Source organism: Sciurus carolinensis, chromosome 13 (assembly GCF_902686445.1).
Source record: "Sciurus carolinensis chromosome 13, mSciCar1.2, whole genome shotgun sequence".
NCBI lineage: Eukaryota > Metazoa > Chordata > Mammalia > Rodentia > Sciuridae > Sciurus > Sciurus carolinensis.
In genome coordinates, this window is record NC_062225.1 from 81,490,441 (window position 1) to 81,509,391 (window position 18,951).

Consider the following 18,951-nt stretch of genomic DNA (forward strand, 5'->3'; position numbering starts at 1 on the left):
ATAGGTAGAAGTCACCTTCTAGGTGTGGCAAAGCAGAGGCTGAAGGTGTCTGGGTTCCTGAGAACTTTGAGAAGGTACTCGTCACCCCTTGAGAGAGACATGCCTTTTCTTCCTTATTTAAGCTATTGTTTCTTGGGAATTCTTACCATTTTAAGTGGACTCTAACTCTGACTTGCTAAGGTTAACTATAAGGTGTAATGACAATACTAGAAATACAATATCTTAAAGATAACCTTCCGGTTCTTACTCTTAAGAAAAGATGTCATATGGTCTCAAGAGCCTTGAATTTAAAATAATGATCATAATAATGATAATGGCAGTAATGATAATAATAATTGTGTACTCAGTAAGACAGGGAGAGCAGTTAAGACATGGGTTTGGAGTCAGACCACCTGGTGTGCCCCTCTTTGGCTATATTACTGTGGGTATGTCACTTACTGTTTCCAAGTCTCAATTTATTAATCTTTATAATAGGGATAAGAAAAATTCTTAGCATGAGGTTGTGAGCATTGGTTAGAAGCTCGCAATGAAGTCAGTGTCAATCAGCCCTGGGCAGCATTACTAATCTGACTATTAAAACCACCATCACTACCACCTCTAAAAGCAAGTCATCAAATGACACGTAGGTGCCAATATTTATATTAATTACCACAATAATACTGTCATATAATCATCATTACCTGAACTTCATAGATGAAATGAAACCAAGCATGTGTGAGAGTTAGATTGGAAGGTAGACCTGATTATAGAATCTGTATTTCTTTTCATGACACTAAGAGTCTTCAAGCATTTAAAACATTGTGTGAGAACACATGCATTTGGAAATATTTTCCTGCTGTTACTGAATAACTTGGTTCCTGCTCCCTCTGTTGATAACAGCATCTCTGCCCCCTCCTGCCCTTCATCAGCTAATTCCTAATATCTACATCTCTAAAAATCATAAAATGATCCCATTTCCGGTTCCTGCTGGGGAGTCTTTAGTTCTGTATCCCTCTGAAGAGTTCTGGCAGCATCTCTGCCTTAGTAGCGCTCTCTGCTTCTGCATGGAATTGTGAAAGCACAGCCTTTTCCAAGCGCTGGGCATATTTAACGACTTCAGGTCCACACCACATGAAAGCAACCAGAGGTTTGGGAGGAACACCTGACACAGGTGCTTACAGATGTCTTTATCTGAAAACCATCCCAGGGGATTTTCCATGAGAGCATAAGGGTCCCTTGGAGATTTACCAAGGTTCTCTGGGGTCTTCCGTTATTGAGACCCCATGAGTGAAGCATAAATCAGGAGATGTTAAGTCCTAGAATAAAGACCCACACAATCTTCCTCTCAGAGAGAAATGTAGCAACAACCCTCTGTAAGGACCAGCGCTGTAAACAAGTCTAATCCCAGGAGGATGAGTTGGAAATCCAGACCTCAGTGGATTTCTCCGGAATTAGTACCTCAAACATCCCCAAGTAGGTCTCCTGTTTTATTTTCTTGAGAGCATCACATATTTTCTTCTAAAGCACTTAATTTGTATTTGTAATTTGATGCTGTTTTGTGCTTGTTTAATATCTATTTTTCCAACCAGACTCTGATTCTACAAGGACTAACAGAAGCAAATGATAGATGTTCAATAAATATTTGCTGAAAGAATGAATTAGTTCATGAAACAGAGAGCTGGTACCCCATACAAAAGCTACAAAGTGAACACACACACACACACAAAACATATGAAGTGAGTAGAAAGAGCATGCTCAGATTTGGACCTTGGAGCTATCACTTACAAACTTCATGTCTTTATGCAAAGAACCTGACTTCTGTGAGTATCAATTTCTTCATCTAAAGCAGGGGTGATATCTATTTCATTGGATTGTTGTAAAAATGAGTGAGGTAATATGCAGGTAAAGCACTTGGTGTCCCTGGCAAAGAGATAACACGTGCTAATGACTATTAACAGCACACTTCAGTAGGACATCTCTTCCCTTTCTCCTTTCTGGATTAACTGAGAAGAGCTTTGAATATCTAAAAGCATTTCCCTGGAAGTATAAAGGCCTCAGGTGACAGAACTCAGGCAGATGAAAGTTCCTTTTACCCCTGAAATGTATTCCCTGTGTGGCTACAAATTCCCATCTTCCTATTCCATTTCTTAAACATCTGAGACCATTTGGTGTCCTATAATTCATTCACTGAATATTTATTGAGCATCTATAATATGTTAGGCACTGGACTGGACTCTGAGAATACGCTGGTGGATTAGACAAGCAATGTTTGGTCTCACAGCTTTGTTTAAGGGCAAATACATTCTGGAAGAAGCTGGGGGTCTTGTTTATTTACCTATCACTGCTAAAACAATCATAATCACAACTCCCTGGTGTTGCACATTTGCTCTATCCGCAGCTCTGTTCTAGGTGGACCAGATGTATAATCTCATCTAATCTTTGTAAGACTATGAAGGATAGACTCGACAGTTTTCATCTTGCAAGCAAGGAAATAGAAGCCCTGCAGCTAGCAAGTGGTGATGCTGGGATTTGAATTCAGGTCTGTGTGGCGATATAGACCTAAGTTTCCTTCTAGCATGCTATCTGCAATCAACCACTTTTAAGGGCTTAAGTGATTTATGAAGTGATGAACTGGCAATATTTTATAATTTGCTTCCTTTTATTAAATTGTACCCAATTTAATAATTGTTCAACTTAACAAACATGTTTCTCATAAAAACTAATGTAAAAACAGGTGCTTATAAGTGCTGAATTTTCTATAGGCACCTGAATATTGCCCACATTTGGCACAAATATTTTTTAAAACTATCCTTAAAATGGAAGCAACTGTCAGGGTCTAGGAGTTTTTTCTGGGGGTTGCCCAAACTCATCAACCTGGAACAACATAAAACCTATGGGTGTGTTCGTATTGTCAATTTTGCTTGATGCCCTGTTTTAAGAGGGAAAGAAACTAGACAGGTATTCTGCTTGGTTAAAATATTACCATCTTAATACTCACTTTTAATGCTCTAGACCACTTCATTTAGCTTCTGCTTTAGACATGAGCTTCTTGAAGGCAGAGATTTGTCTTAAGTATCTGTGTATCTCTGGGGCTAAACTCAATTCCTCACATATACTAGGAGCTAAAGATGTTTGCTGTATGAGTGAAAAAAAATCCAATCTGTTAAAGATGTGGACTGTCAAAGTTAGGCTTGGGGCTGGCAGAAGACATGCCGCACCCTGAAATTTATCATTCACTGCCTCCTGCAGCCTTTCATTTAGTTTAATTTAACCAAACTTACTTTTAGGGGGAAAAAAAAAATCCATAAATTTGTTCAGGTTAAAATGTAAATGAGTGAACTCTGTCTTAAAGCACATCAACACGATTTCTGAGGATGGGCTAGGTGTTCAGATCTCTGAGCGGTCCAGAGATTAATGTGGCCCCGGGTCTGCCTTCAAGAAACTCACAGACTGGTGAGGAAGGTTCCTGCTAGAAATGATGAAGACAAAGATGATGGTGGTGTTGCCGCTGGTGGTAGTGGTCAGGATGGTGACGGCAAAGCAATTATAAAACACCACACATCAGTGTACTGGGATCCCAGCCTAGACCTGGCTCTCTTTCCTATTTCCTGCTCTAAAACAGTGACAGAAGTAATGCGATTTCGGGCAGTTGCAGGTAGGTTTTGATCAAGAGAGGCTTTCCGGAGCTTCTGAGAGGAAGGTAGCCATCTGCTCCTACAGCCACCCTGAGAATCGCTAAGTAGATGCATTTTCCCCAAAGTACGAACTGTTCTGACTCTGCAGGCCAGCTTTTCTCTGGAGTCCAAACCTCTGCTGCTAAGCAGCAGTTAGAAGAAATTACTTACTTTTCTGGAAATGGACAGAAATTCATGCAAAAGGACATTGTCTAGGCCATGGTTAGAGCTTATGTATACAAAGATGTTCCTTTCAGTGGTATTTAAAAAGTTAAAGTGTAGGAAAATAAGCGAATATTGAAGTAAACTTTATATATATATACCTGATAGACCATCATTCAGGAATTTTAAAATTACATTTGTAAAGACTTTCAATTGAAATAATCATGTTTCTGTTAATAGGGCATAGATTTTAAAGAAATAAGTAATCTCAATTAGAAATCAAAATTGAAAATGGAGGAAAATATAACCATATTGTGATTGTTATTTTTTTCTGTTGTATTTGCCACAATTTCTACAATGAGTAAGTATTTTTCCTTTTACTCAGAGAATGTGTTACAAAGTACTTAGAAAGAGCAAATTCCCAGCCCTGAATGAAGTTCATGTCAAAGCTGTGATACAAGTAGGGACCTGAAGAAGCCACCTGTCTGCTCAACTAATTACCTGGAATGCCAAGAGCAGACCTCTTTTTTAAGAGTTTGTAAAACTAGAAAAAAGTCTTCTGAAAGAAAAAAGTACCTGTCTCCTTCACTTAAGTAAAGAAGAATAATTGTATACTTCTATCTAATTCTAGATAACCATTGAAGTCTCAGTTTTATAATGAAGCCATCTCAACCACCATGATAGAAAACCATGGTGTCCGAGCTAGATCCAAATTCAGAATGAAGACTTCGTTCCTAGTCTGCAGGAGCCAATCACTACAATTCAGAGATGCTAGCTGGAATAATGCATGGATTTTTAGCTATCCTCCTATGACACCATCCTCCAATGAGTTTCCACTCACGTGTATAACTGTATAGACCTGTCACAGAAAACGCAGTACTCTTCACTAGCAACCCCTGGTGGTATAGGAATCAGTCCCACATAACATAGAAAAGTTGCTCACTTTACATTTTCTAAGTACGCAGGCACAGACAGCACACAAAAATTATGCTGCTGTCCTTGTACTGTGAGCCCTTGTACATACGTTGTGCTAAATTCCAGCACCCATGTTTTAGATAAAATAGCCATTAATTTAACAGATGGTTTTAGATGAGTCCAATGCAAGACATGGCCTATCCACTATGCTCAGTTTCACTTCTTGAATATAAATTTAACTTCTTGATGAAAGTAAGAAACTCTTTGAGAACAGTAAATATGATTCTTTTTATTAAAAATTAGCCATGATAATAATAACCCTTATTGACTGTCAAGAAGGCTAGGGCTCTTCTAAGCATATAATATATATTATTTTTCATCTTAATAACAATTTTGTGAGATAGGTTATGTAATTTACATTGAGCAGATGAGAAGACTGGGCTCAGAGATTAAATTATTTGCAAAGGTCACATACTCAACTAAGCAGTAGAATAAGAATTCAGATTTTTGTTTTAGTATATAAGAAAGTTTTTAAAAATTTTCCCATGTTGCTGATACCTGATCTTTAGATTAAGATTTTCTTATTCAGAGCTTTATACCCTAAGAAATGGAGACTTTGAGGAATGAAGTGACTTTTCCAAATTTATATGAACAAAAGCAAATCAGACCTGAATCAGATTAATGACTTCTATTTGTTTATTTTTATATTATGTTACCTCTGCAACAAATCAGTTTCCTCTGCAAGTATATCATATTTAAATTTCTATATTATTTTTAATTGACATGATGTTAAAAATATCTTATAATATTGTCATTTTTCTGAATCTGACATAATTTTGAAGTCACAGATTTCCTTCCCTTCTGTGAGGGAACTACAAATATGTCAGTGAGGAAGATTCAGAGCCATTAGTCATTAGCCACTTTGGCACAATTGTGGTCAAATTTCCATCCAGAAACAAAATGAGAATGTTCTTCAGGGATCAGTAGCCAAAGCACTCCAAGAAGTTTCCTCAAGCTTCTTGGCCTGTGACTCCACTTTTCCCTTTTCCTTTTCTGTTTTTCTTTTTAGGAAAGGAAACTAACATTCATGGAAGACTGCACGTGCCAGAGACTGTTCTAAGCACTTTCAAATGGATTGTGTTGATCCTTTCAAGTACAAGGGTATAATTTTCATTTTCTGAAGTTTAGACAACTTGTTCAGAGTCGTCTGACTGTAAATCCACATCTCTTTTATCCACACCCTACTTCCCTCCTGTGAGAAGAGCTCCTGGGCTAAAGCAGACTGCTATCTGTTCACCACAGCAGACAGAGAAACTTAGTGTGGATTCTGACTCAAACAAGCCAGAAAAATACTTATTTTGAGATTCATACCCTGACTAGATAGTTGATGGTGTTAAGTGCTGTTTTTTGCTCTGCTAATAGTATTGCGAATATATTTTAGGGTGTCCTTGTAGATCTATATTTGAATATTTATAGATGAATTATATAATGCCTTAATTTGTTTAAACTAACCCACTGTTGGGGAGAAGAATGCGGATGGAAGTTAAAACACAGTGGCCTTAATAGTGGTTACAGCTGACAGATGGGTACACTGGCTTGCACTCTTTCTCCACATGGGTATGCTTTCCACAGTAATCTTTTAAAAGGCCTGTTTGCTTGGTTGTAGACTGATAGAGAGGAAGGATCCTGGATCTGAATAAGACGTCTATCACTGAGTAGCTATGTGACCTTGGACAGATCACTTTCCCGCCTCAGACCTGATTTCTCAGTTACAGAACAAAGCTTACCTTACAAACGCTCACCTTGTAAAACTGCAATGTGGAATCAAGGAAGTATTGTGTGTCAATGTTCAACACAATGCCTTATACCCGATAAACTCCTTTTTCTTTTTTCTTTTTTTGTCAGTAGCATGGATTGAACCCAGGGTGTGCTACCATTGAGCTACATCCCCAAGCCCCTTAAAACTTTTTTTAAAAAATTATTATTTTTTTAAACAGTGTCTTGCTAAGTTGCTTAGGACCTTGCTAAGTGTCTGAGGTTGGCCTTGAACTTGCAATGCTCCTGCCTCAGTCTTCTGAGTTGTTAGGATTACAGACATGTGCCATTGTGCTAGCTTACATAACTTCTTTACAAAATTGCTAGCTACTATTATCAAAAGCTACTAAATTATCTCTGCTTTCATTTGCTTTCTCTCAAGACTTAGCCTAGGAAGAACTTCAATATTCACATGAATTCAGTTTTGACAAACAACTAAAGATGAATGACAAAACCCCTCCACGTGCGTGGTCTTCTACTGAGCACTCCTTGGAAGACATCACCTTTCCTTGTTTTCTGGTGCTCTTGGTGACCTGAATCCAGATCCCATTCCCCTATCTGCTCCCAGTTCACACCAAGTTCTTTGTAGTACCCCTGCCCCAGCAATTCTTGCCAAAGCATCTTGCTTTAAGATTGCACCATATTCCATCTCGTATGGCTCACAGGAGAGCTGGTGTGTACACACTGCTTATAACATGTGTGGAGAGGACAGAGAGAACTTTTGGGGAGGATGGCTAGGGAAGGATTCCTACAGAAGGATCAGATTTTGAAAATGCAAGCCGTGGGCAGCTCGTAAGTGATTTCTACAGTCTCTGCAGAGAACATGTCCCTGTTGGCCTGCAGAAGCAGGCTGGAGGTCTGTCCAAGATGGATTCTCTGTGAACATAAGCATACATGGTCCTTTAATTTCTCCTAACAGTTTCACTGTCCTTACATCGTCTGGATCTGTAGACACACGCTGATTCCAGGAACACAAGGTCTAGTTACCTTCGTAGTACTCTGGACCCCAGTGGGATGCCAATCTTATTTCCAAATCTTTCCTGCTAGAATAAACACACAGATATGACCATGGTTGCCCTTCTTCCCACAGGTTTCTCTCTGGAAATGGAGACAGGCTCACTCCACTGAGAAATGGCTGTGGGCCAAGTTCTATAACTACTTGCAAAATCCTGAGATAAATATGGGTGCTATGAATATGTCTCAAACCTTCAGCGATTTAGGGTTTTCTCTCCAGTGTCTTTACCTTAAAATAAATTTTCAAGGCTGGGTTTGGTGGTGCACACCTGTAATCCCAGTAGCTCAGGAGGCTAAGGCAGGAGTTGAAAGCCAGCCTCAGCAACTTAGCAAGGCTCTAAAGCAGCTTAGCAAGACCCTGTCTCAAAATAAAGTATAAAAAGGGCTGGGAATGTGTCTTAGTGTTTGTTAAGCGGCCCAGGGTTCAATCCCCAGTACCAAAAAACACAAACAAAATTTCTTTCAATTTGACTGAGAAGACTTGATTATAGTTATCAATGATTTATCAAGTGGTAAATCAATATCCCAGGACCTGAAATGGGGTTGGGAGGGAAAAGTGGACTTATTTCTCCTTGTAATAATTTGCATAGAATTAGCAATTTGATTCACAGTTACTTTTGTTTTAATCCAGGGTAAACTAAAATTCTAAAGTTGATGGATAATAATGATAACATCCTTACCCTCACATGGTACTGTACAATCCTCTGAGTATGTTCATAAGTGACTCAACTAGACAGGGCAGGTAATATCATACTTATTTCCATATGAGGTACCAGGAGCTCAGAGAAATTAAATAACTTTCAAGACTGAACAGCATGAGGCCCCAAATGCACATCTAATGAATCCTGAGTTTGTGGAATCTCCATTACACAGCTCAGTTTTTGTCTTTTTAAAGCTGTTTTCCCAACAGAATTCTTCAGCACTACAATGAAATGTTAATAAGAATATTTTAACATAGTTCCCTGTGCAAATAAAGTCAAGCAAAGTTAAACAGACACAGTGGACTTGACCACAGGACCGCTCAGGCATTATTAATATAAAAGTATACACTGGGAATATCCCAGAGTGGAATGTAGTAAGCTTAAGTTTCCACAAAACTCTTTGAGGGGAAATAACTCTCAGAGTTTTGGAAATATAGAAATATGTCTTTAAGTCTGAAATGTACTTATCACCAAATATAAACCATCACATTATTTGGAATAAGGAACTTTCAATAAGACTTTTTAATGCTGTGTCATGAGCACTGCTTTGTTATAAATCTGTTGCTCTTAAATATTTTCCTTGGGAATGTAGAAAGTCATTTATCGCAGCACACTGAGCAAACCAAGTACAGAATACATGTATGCATCCACCATCCGCGGCCTCGGCCATCCCTCCCTCGGGCTGCTTTGAGCACCACGCCGCTCTTGACCAGTGTGCTTAGTGCACACTTCTACAAACCCTCAGTTAGTGAAGCCCCTTACCGACTGGTCCTGACTTGACCATCTTCTGTAACGTGTTGAATATTCCACTATGGTCTCCCTTTCACATTTTTTGGGATGTTATTTGATGTCAAAAGGCATGCAAGTGACAGTGCCAGAGCTGGCACAAGAGGTGAAATATGAAGACTGCTGGAATGTTTTTACAGGTGCTAAATTCCCGAAGTGGAAAAAGGAAGGGAAAAAGAGGATAAGAATCAGAAGGCAATTAAGGGTTGACAGATGCCCTCTGATTTTATTTATGGTATGCACCATAGAGTCACTAGAGTGGGAGAGTTTTGTTCATCCACTGAATGTTAGTCACTGGAAACTCTGGAAACTTCAGTTGGAGGAATGTCTTAAATCAATGGAAGGGCTTTTCCAAACAAAGGCAGGAGTAGAACTCTAAGCTAGGGGAGTTGATTCAGTTAGCACACGTTTTCTAGGACCACAGTCATCATGCTACTGGGATATGTGTGCATTAGCTGTTCTTTCACTATCGGAAAATATACAGCAGGACAGTTCAACTGCTAGAGTAGGAAAAACGATTTAATGCAGACTGAGAGGGCAGTCACGACAGAGAAGAGATGGGCAGGAGAGAAGGAGGTCTGCAGGAAGAGGAAGAGTTCTTCACTGTGCTAAGCTCTTTTACCTTCTATTATACATTGCTGTGTGAGGTCTTCGACACCCTGTAAGGTTAGATTTTATCCTCATTTCACAGCTAAGAAAAAAAGCTCCAGAGAAATTTAAAAATCCTACCCAATTCTGTGAACCATCCAGGACTCCTACTACATACAGGAGCCTCAGAATTTAGGTGGACTTCCAAGGGAGAAAAGAATGATCCTTTGATCCACAGATAAGAAATGTACTCGAAATTCCCCAATAAGTGGAGGAAGAAATAGAAGAAGAAGGAAAAAAAGATCTGAGGGGAACTGAAAAGGTTCTCTGAAGAGTTAAAGACAGTGAGGCCATTTTGGATTTGGGGTGTGTGTGTGTGTGTGTGTGTGTGCGTGTGTGTGCGTGCATGCATGCTTGTGCATGCAGGGACTAGAAACAAAAGAGCTGTCAGGAGGTATATTTTTTTTGTAAAAGCCCTGGTACAAAAGAATGAACTAGTAGATCAGAGAAGACTCCTCCCACAGACACACACTGAAAGATTAGTCATGAGATGAGCTAGAATAAGAGGGAGGTGTCGGGAGAGTATCAGATAGAAATCCCTTTTTTGGAAGGTATTAAATGATAGAAGTATTAGAGTATAATATTTAACCTTTTAAAAAGGCAGTGCTCTTCAAATGTTTTTATTGAAGTTCAGCGATTAACTGTGGGGATGGGGAATAGGGGACAAGGCCTGTGTTAACTAATGACATTGAGCATAATCCACAGGTAACCTTAATATACATTCAACAAGGAAATGAAAATGTCTTTTCAGTTTCATAGTCTGTGGTTCCCAATTGTATGGCGGGGTGGTGACAATCAAGGTGAAATGGAAAGGGATGTGTTTAAAGGAGTGGGAGAAATAGGAAGTTTCAGGTTTCACTGTAGATATTTATTGCTCACCCAAATTCTCCTTCTATGCCTCCCTACCACCTTTTTAAATTCACTTGACTCACTGCACTACATTTGTCTGTCTTCCCCCATTAGGCATAAATTTCTCGAGAACTAGAATAAGAACTTATTTAAAGTTCTACAGTTACTACACATGGTTGATACCCTTTCTCAGTAAATATTTGTTTTAGCAGGTAAGTTAAGCACTGTTAACTGTCCACTGTTTTTCGAAGCTGAATTCCTTATTCAGAAGTTTCATTGTGAATGGGATTCCTACACCTCAGAGATCAAAGCTGTTTGTGAAACATTGGTTCCTGATGAAAAGGTTGATAATGCTAAGAATATCTATCATTTATTACACATTTTCAATAATGAAGTATTATATTCTTTACATGTAAAATCTATTTTCTGTTCAAGAATGTTGTGAATCTGTACAAAAACTGAGACTGAGAAGTTAAACAATTTCTTCAAGCTCACAGAACTAAGAAACTGTGGGCCTGGGAATTTTTAACTAAGTTCTTACAGCTTAAAAAATTCTTGTTCGTATTTCCTCTTATAGTTTTTTGAGTCAACTGAAATATTGATGAGGAGTTTTCCTATTCACAAACTAAAAGAGATGAAAATTAAATGGATGGTTTTCATCTCATTCTAGGGAAAGAATACCATAATTATTTTGTATGTGAGATTATATTTATTTCATGTTTTAAAATTTTTCATAAAACTTCCCATGTGAGCAAGAAAGCAAACACCAAGCACTTTATGTAAAAGTTGCAGAAACACTTGAACTTCTGGAATAAACAAAATTGATAGTTTTCCATTAACTCATAAAATCTAATGCCAAGAATTCCACCAAATAGGAGTTGCTAATTGAAAGTCAGGCTTGTACAGCAGTACTTGATATTTTCAAAACAGAATATCATATTAGTAAGCATTTCAACTCTGTTGATAATGCTTAATTAGTCTCCGAGCAGACATTTTATTTACAATTTAAGATTTGATTTAAAGAAATCAGGAATAAACACATAAATCACAAATTAATACAACCAACACAAACTATTAAACACTGGGAAATCCTGGAGTATCACAGTTTACTATTGACTGCAAAAAACATTCTGAAATATAAAAGGACAGAAATATTAAGGTCTGGTTATTTGCAGTAAAAAAAAAAAAATCACCTGGGCTTCAAAGCACATTTAATATGTTAATGATTTGCAAAAAAAAAAAAATCTGTTTATACACAGCTCTCCAAAAGTTCATAGTCTTTCAGAACCTGAGAGATAATAAATAAGCACCAAATAAGAGAGGAAAAAGTACATTTAAAGTGACAGATTTCTATCTTCAGAAAAGTACTGATATGAGTAAGAACCAAGAAAAATAGGATTTATCTTATGAATGTATAATAATTGCAAGTAAATTTAACAGACTTGTTAACACTTTTAAAGAGAAATACTTCACAAAAATAAAAAAATTTTAATTAAAAGAACTCACTTTCTATAAAGAGTTCAGCAATTATTTTAATAGCTATATTGAGATTGAAGGCCACTTGGTAAATGACAGGTTCCATGCCTTTATGTAATTTAGAACAAAAGGAATAGAAGGCTCACCCAGAAATAATCCAACAAGTTGTTGGAAATACTGTGAACTATTTTTAACAAAAATAAGCAATTGGTGGTTGCACTGAGCAGGTCATCTGTGATAAGAAGGCAGTGAAGTAAGGCCATGGAGAAATCCAGAGAAAGCTAAGAACCATGGAAGTTACCCAGTTCGTATGCTTTAAGTTAGCTGATAAGGATATAGAACATCTCTTTAATGTATTCAGAGGCACCTTATTATTAAAGTGTCAAACCTCCTCGAGAATTTTTCAGTCATTTGCTATTCCATTTCTGTTTCATTCATTAACTAGTTTCTAAAGCATCTGGGGATCCTTCCCTTAATAAAGTTCTCAATGAACCAAGCTGGGAGCAACTTGAACTATTTTGATTCACTTAAGAAAGCATAAGTCATCTTTAAAAACAAACCATAAATGAGAAATAAAGTATTGAGGTTCCTTCACAGTGTGAACACATTAAAATAATTCCATAACTTGAGAGACCATGATTTAAGTAAGGGGAACACATAGCCGCCATAGTCTAGATTTACATTTCCTCTTTGACTTACCAATATCAAATTTTGTAAACAGGTAAAAATAATTTATCTTTTTATTTAGTAAGAAATAAAAGTAGGATGAGTGGATTGAAAGGCATTCTATTTAAAAGGCATTAATATAATACTTTATACCTTCACTAAAAATAAATTATAAGATAATCTTTAGTATTTTCCTTAATAACGAGGATATTTAAAGCAATGTTAACTATATACATGGCTTTAGTAGAAATGATTTGTCAATATAATTTACAAAGTACATGCAACTGATTCTTAAAAGAACAAATATTTAATTAGTAAATATTATTAAATTTTTGCTATAAAAGAAATACTTTATACAAATATGGAAAAGTGAAAAAAGGTTATTGAAATTTTTACCCTTGTGAACTGTTTTCATATTGGAGATATATCTTCAAGATAAACATTTCCCTAAAGACTATATATTTTTTGTATTGTAGGGATGATTTGATAACTTACGTGGACTCTATCAGTCCATCTCTTCTGTTAATTCTCTTCTGTTAATTATGTGAATTAACCACTGGGATAGAAATAGACATCATTCACTAATTTACCTCTACACTATTTGATACTTTAAGAAAATTAATGTTTATATCTACTATATGTAACTGAGATGAATATTGTTGGTTTTGAAACCATGGATTAATTGAATGTGATCCCTTCTATAATAAGGCCTTCCTACGTTTCTAGATAATCACTAATCCACAGAGCACAGAAATTACTGAATATAAAGAAAAGACTTTTAGAACAACATTGAAATATATTGATCTTATCAATCAGAAAGCCACATTTGATATCAATGTAGTGGGTTGGGGATACAGCTCAGTTGGTAGAGTGCTTGCCTCGCATGCACAAGGCCCTGGGTTCAAATCCCCAGCACTGCAAAAAAAAAAAAAAAAAAAATGGTATTGATGTTGGGTATCGTATTTTGAACTCCCCAGGGAGATCCTCTGCAATGTTTGGAATCCATATCTATATTCAATCCAAATTAAAAAACCTCAGGCTTACCCAGGACAACATTCCCAATCATATTATTCTATATGCAAACTCCTATACAGAGCACTAGAACATTCCTGGTCATGTGATCAATTACAGAATGTGATTCACATATAGCAAATCAAAGTATGGCACTTATCAGCTACAAGTCTGGGTCTCTGCAGAGGCATCCTGAGATTCAGAATAGCCTGGAAAAGGGTGGGAAGCCAGATGACACCTAATTAACAAAGAACCTTATTTATTTATTTATTTATTTAGGATCAGAATCTATTCCAGACAGAGCTCATTCTAATTCAGTAAAGGTCTGGGAAGAAGGGAGAGGGTGATGTTGCACTGCCAACTGGTGCAAATGCTGAGCCCTCACCATCCTGAATCCTCAGTCTCAATGACTTCCAAGACTAGTTAACTCCTCTATCAAATGAGAAAGAGACTCCACTGTGGTCTTCCTCCAGCCTCACCTCCCACCCATCTCACCCACCTCCCCTAATGCCTGGACATTTTTGAGATAAAAATAGGTGGTGTTTTCCTAAAGGGGACATTTGTGGTGGTTGCGGTAATCTTCCAAATACCTGGGAGATCACATCTTTGGAGAAATCCAGGTTATCTTTAACAGGCCTAGAGGTTGATTGTGTTAGGCACTTGAGAAATTTTTGTGCAAGCAAGGGAGAAATGAAGAAAACAAGGGACTGAAAAAAGAAAGGAGTAAGGAAGGGAGGCAGTTGGGCAGGCCACATCATCTGCTGCGCAACCCCAATCAGCTAGTCAGAAAGAAAACTGCGCAAGGGGAAAGAAGAAAGTGCTGCCTAAAGAAAAGTTGGGCGTGCACGTTCAACGCTGTCAAGGGTCTAAATCTCCATTGCCCTCCTCTGTAGCACCATGCCAAGCACCCTTCTGCGGTCTTCCTGTACCCTTCCTCCCCTTCTCGGCAGGTGGTTTCCTCTGGAGGATTTCCATGAAGGCTGAAGACAGGCATTTGGGTTCTGCCTTCTAGGAGCCAGGGAAGAGTTGGCAGAGCCCACTGTGTTTACACTGCAGCTTCCTCACTCCACTAGGTCCTTATTCCTACAGCTGCAGCAATTCTGGAGGAGGCTGGATGGGCGAGGGGTAGGGAAGGCACTGCAGGGTGTCTAAAGGCTGGATTCCCTGAGGATTCTGGGGAGTAGAGTGGGGAGAGTTTTCATACAGGAGTTGCTCATCCTTTGGTTTTGCCAGTGCTCCCCGAAACTCTACAGATTCCAAATAAATTGACGGAGAAGCAGAGGAGGCCAGGAAGGACAGACTAAAAACCCAATGAGGTGGGTATATTAGAGGTGAGGGGCAATGGAAAGGAGAAAGAAAGCTTACAAGGAAAAGAGAAGCAAAGAGAAAGGGTATAAAAGGCCCCTGGAGACCATCTCACAAGATGTGTTGAGAAGCAGACGTTTATCTGAAGACTGCAGCAGTCACTGAGGATGCTGAAAACTGCAGAGAGAAGGGAACATTTCCACTCAACATTACTTTTTAGTTGTGTATTCCACAGACTAGAAGTCATCTTTTCTATAGCTCCAAGGTTCTAAGCCTCAGTTTCCTTGTTTGTAAACAATGGGTTTGGACTAGGTGTTTTACAAGATCTCTGACTGATCTGACCCTTTAAGATGTTAGCCTATGATCCAGTGAATCTGAGACCAAATATCTAAGAGCTTTAATAGCCAATTTCCTTCTTTCTCCACCACCCATTTATCAATGCAGAGCAACACCTGCACCACTCATTGAACCAAGGCCAACTCTCAGTGATGACAAAGGAGTATGGCCCAATTGTGACAAACGATTGGTCTTCCTGCTCTGGAGTAAGGGGGAGGAAAGAACAGAGAAGGCAGGATGATGTACACTCTGGATTTCCAAGGAGAGGTGATTCTTGAATTTCCAATTCAAGTGTCATCCATTTCAATAAATTATGGATTCGTTTGAGGGTTTGGAAATACTTGGACTGATCAAAGGGTCAAAGGGCTATCATGATCCCCCCTCATTGGGGGAAAATTTCTTTAATTTTATCTGAGAGATGGGATCTGCTCCTCTGTGGAAACCCAGACACACTGCCCTGCTCTTCTCCTGCCTGCAAGCTTCATGCGGCTCTGCCAACCTGCTTCAGTGCAGCATCGCCTGAGGTTATCAGACACCGAGCATGCCCCGAGCCAGGCGCACAGTGATGCGGTACTCACAGGCACACCACACACAAATGCAGGCAGCTTAAATGACGGTGGGAATAAAATGTGTTTTCACAAGAGTTTGATTTTGAAATTTGGCTCAACCTGAGATGCCTTTAAATATTTAAAAATTAATGTGTAGAAGTAAATCTCACTTGCTTCTCTTACCTTCAAGTGGGAAGTGACACACAGTGTATACTTTGTGCTTTTTACACCCATCAGCATTTTCATTCCATTTAGTCCCCAAAATACCGACAGGAGGGCAACTCTAGAAAAATGGATTCCCATTCCGGCATCTGGCAGGGTACTGATTCACGCAGCCTTGCACTCTCACCATCTCATCTCCTCCACTGCAAGGAGCATCCCCATTCCTTGCCCCCTTACACCCAGGAGGGTATTCAGCAATCTGTTTTCCTCATGGAGTTTGACCTTGCAAGGACCCTTCTTCCACTTCTGGGCAAGGAACAACCCATTTAAACTCAAAACACAAAACGACCTTTTCTCCTTTAAAGAAACATTACCAAACGTAACATCTGGGCTTGCATTTCTTAACCTGCATCCCAGAAGGCACAGACGTGGAATGCAAAGGCAGGTAACTAGTTTGGGGCTGACAGTCCCCATTCAGCAACTCTGAGTCTCAGACTCAAAATCGACGGTGCGGTAAAACAGCTTTCTTCCGCCACCCTCCGACCCGTATTCACCATTGTGACGAAAAATCAAAACCAAAAATTACTCAGTTCTAAGTACTAAGAGAAATGTGCTTATTTTGCGCCTAACTCCTTGGGTTTTCAACGCTAACATTCCGCTTAGCAATCAACCCCGATGGTCATACCAATCTCATCCACTCAGTTTTACTTAGCAAATACACCTTTGCTGCTTTTTCGCGGTGAGAAAAATGGTGCACCAACCCCACAGATGACAGGTTTGGTACTTGACTGCAACCGCTCAATAGTTTTATCAGCAACCGGAAAACTTCACGTCAATTAGGAACTTAAATCTGCCTATGGAAATCCGCCTATTTATAGACTGAAACTAAAAATGAATCTCAGTTCACCTATCTAGCTTGAGACAATTCCCGAAACACGCCGCATATAAACACTCCCTTTCCCCCATCCCCATTATTCTTAAAGGTCCCCATGGACTAACAGCACATTCTGATCGCCAGTATTATCCAAGGCAATTGTCACCATGCATTTAAACGCATTTATGCAAAGCAAAGTATGTGACAATAGCCAAGCATCTCCCTGACAATTGGCTGTGCTACACATGCAGAAATGCAACGAAGATTGTATTTTCCACTTACAGTTACAGCGCTGCGCACGGTCACTTAACGAAAATGATAAAACTCAACAGTTCTTTTTAAAATATATATATATTTAATTCAGGTAAACGGTTAAGCCGTCTCGGTGTGTGGTTCTCTCTCTCTCTTTTGCTCGGAGCTCTGGGCTGCTGAAATCCCTCTCAGATCGCGCCTTGCAAGCCCAGTCACCGCCGCAACACGCTCCGGTGAATCTCTGCTGCAGATTGGGAATCCCATAGAAAACCTAGGGTCCCTGGAGCTGGATGCGCAGGCGCGCGAGCCTCCGCCTCCCCAGGCACCCCCTCCCCTTTCCTCTTCTCTCTCCTCCCCTTGCTCCGCAGCCCAGCTTGGAGAGCCTGGGAGCTTATGACCAAAAGCCGCCCGGCAATGGCGCATGCTCAGTTAGAGGGGCTCGGAGTTTCCGCGGGTGGATTCCGAGTCTCCAGATTTTAGCAGAAACTCAAAAGGAAGGTAGATTGGGAACCCCACCGGAGCAGCCTGCACCTGGACCGGAACCAGGGACAGCGGGTTGAGCTCACCACACCTTGCGGTTACGACCCTGGTGACAGGCTGAGACCAAGATGGGACACGTGAAGCCTGCTGTTCCTGCTGCTCTCAGTCCTAGCCTGCCCCTCGTCTACCTTTTGTCAGTCCGTAAGGTGAATGATAAAAATGCAGAAATATTACAAGAAAGCTTACTCTGAAAGCTGTAAGCTGGTCTACCTGACTCATTTGAAAGAAAGGCTGTACTTTTCATTTTGCTGTGGGCCATTTCATTCGGAGGTCTTATGCTGAAGGTACTAGGAGCTGGCTCAGCTTGCACCGGGTGCTAGTTCAGAACTGTGAAGGAAAAATGTGTATTGCAGGGAGTTGGACCCAAGGCTTCTTGACCAGCGTGCCTTGGAAAAGTCATGCTAACAATCTATGAAAGCTTAATAACCTCCTGCATACGGAAAATAAATATTTATTGAACTAACTTGCTTTCCTTTTTTTTTTTGAGGAGTGGGAGAATGGAGGGAAAAGAATGAGTCATTCTGGGAATCAAGGTTTGCGGGCTGGGGCCTTGGACTAGGCTATTTATAAAGCCCCCTTTGTGCCCAAGAAAGGCTACAACTTTTGCCAGCCCTGTCCGGCTCCCCAATGGGCCTGGCAAAGCCTAGAAGACTTGGCAATTATTAGTGTCCTATAAATACTGGTCCCTTCCCTACCTGGAAAGAATTCCCAGTTGTTCCTAATCTGACCACATTCCCCAACTACGTATGTTTGTACATTTACACATCCAACAATTATGTACTGAACTACCTACTACTGGAAGGCACTGTATTATGCTTTGGGAATAAATGCAGTTAACAAATATCGCTTCTGGGTTTTACATTCAGGTGGGAGTTTTATTTTCAAGGAAGGGAAGTTCGGGGAGAACAATGCAGATCAACATTTTCCTGAAGCAGAGAGATTTACTGTTTTGCAGAGTGTCTTCCCACATCTTACCACGTTCAGGAAAACTGCAGAGTTGACCTTTCTGTACTGCGGACACCAAGAGCGCCTCCCTTGGCAGACGGGCTCTACATTGACTAATCTCCGTTGCCAAGTGGCAACGGCTCCTGGTTCCAAGAGGGGAGTCCAGTTTCCAACGCACCTGAGGTTACTTAAGCCGGGACCGTAAGAGAAACTGCCCCACGAATCTCTGGCAAACGGAGGTTCATGCTGGGTGAGGGTCTCAGGCGGTGAAGTTAAGCCGCGTTCATTGCCAA

The 18,951-nt window shown here is 39.7% G+C and overlaps 1 protein-coding gene across 1 annotated transcript in view; it reads right to left on the reverse strand.

Moving 5' to 3' along the window:
- Vsnl1 (visinin like 1) overlaps positions 1–17,512 on the reverse strand; it is a 106,415-nt gene extending 88,903 nt beyond the window's left edge. The window contains exon 1 of the mRNA XM_047523337.1: positions 17,204–17,512. The gene's annotated coding sequence lies outside the window, so the exon portion shown is untranslated. The remainder of the gene's footprint in view (positions 1–17,203) is intronic.
- Between the last annotated feature and the right edge of the window lie 1,439 nt (positions 17,513–18,951).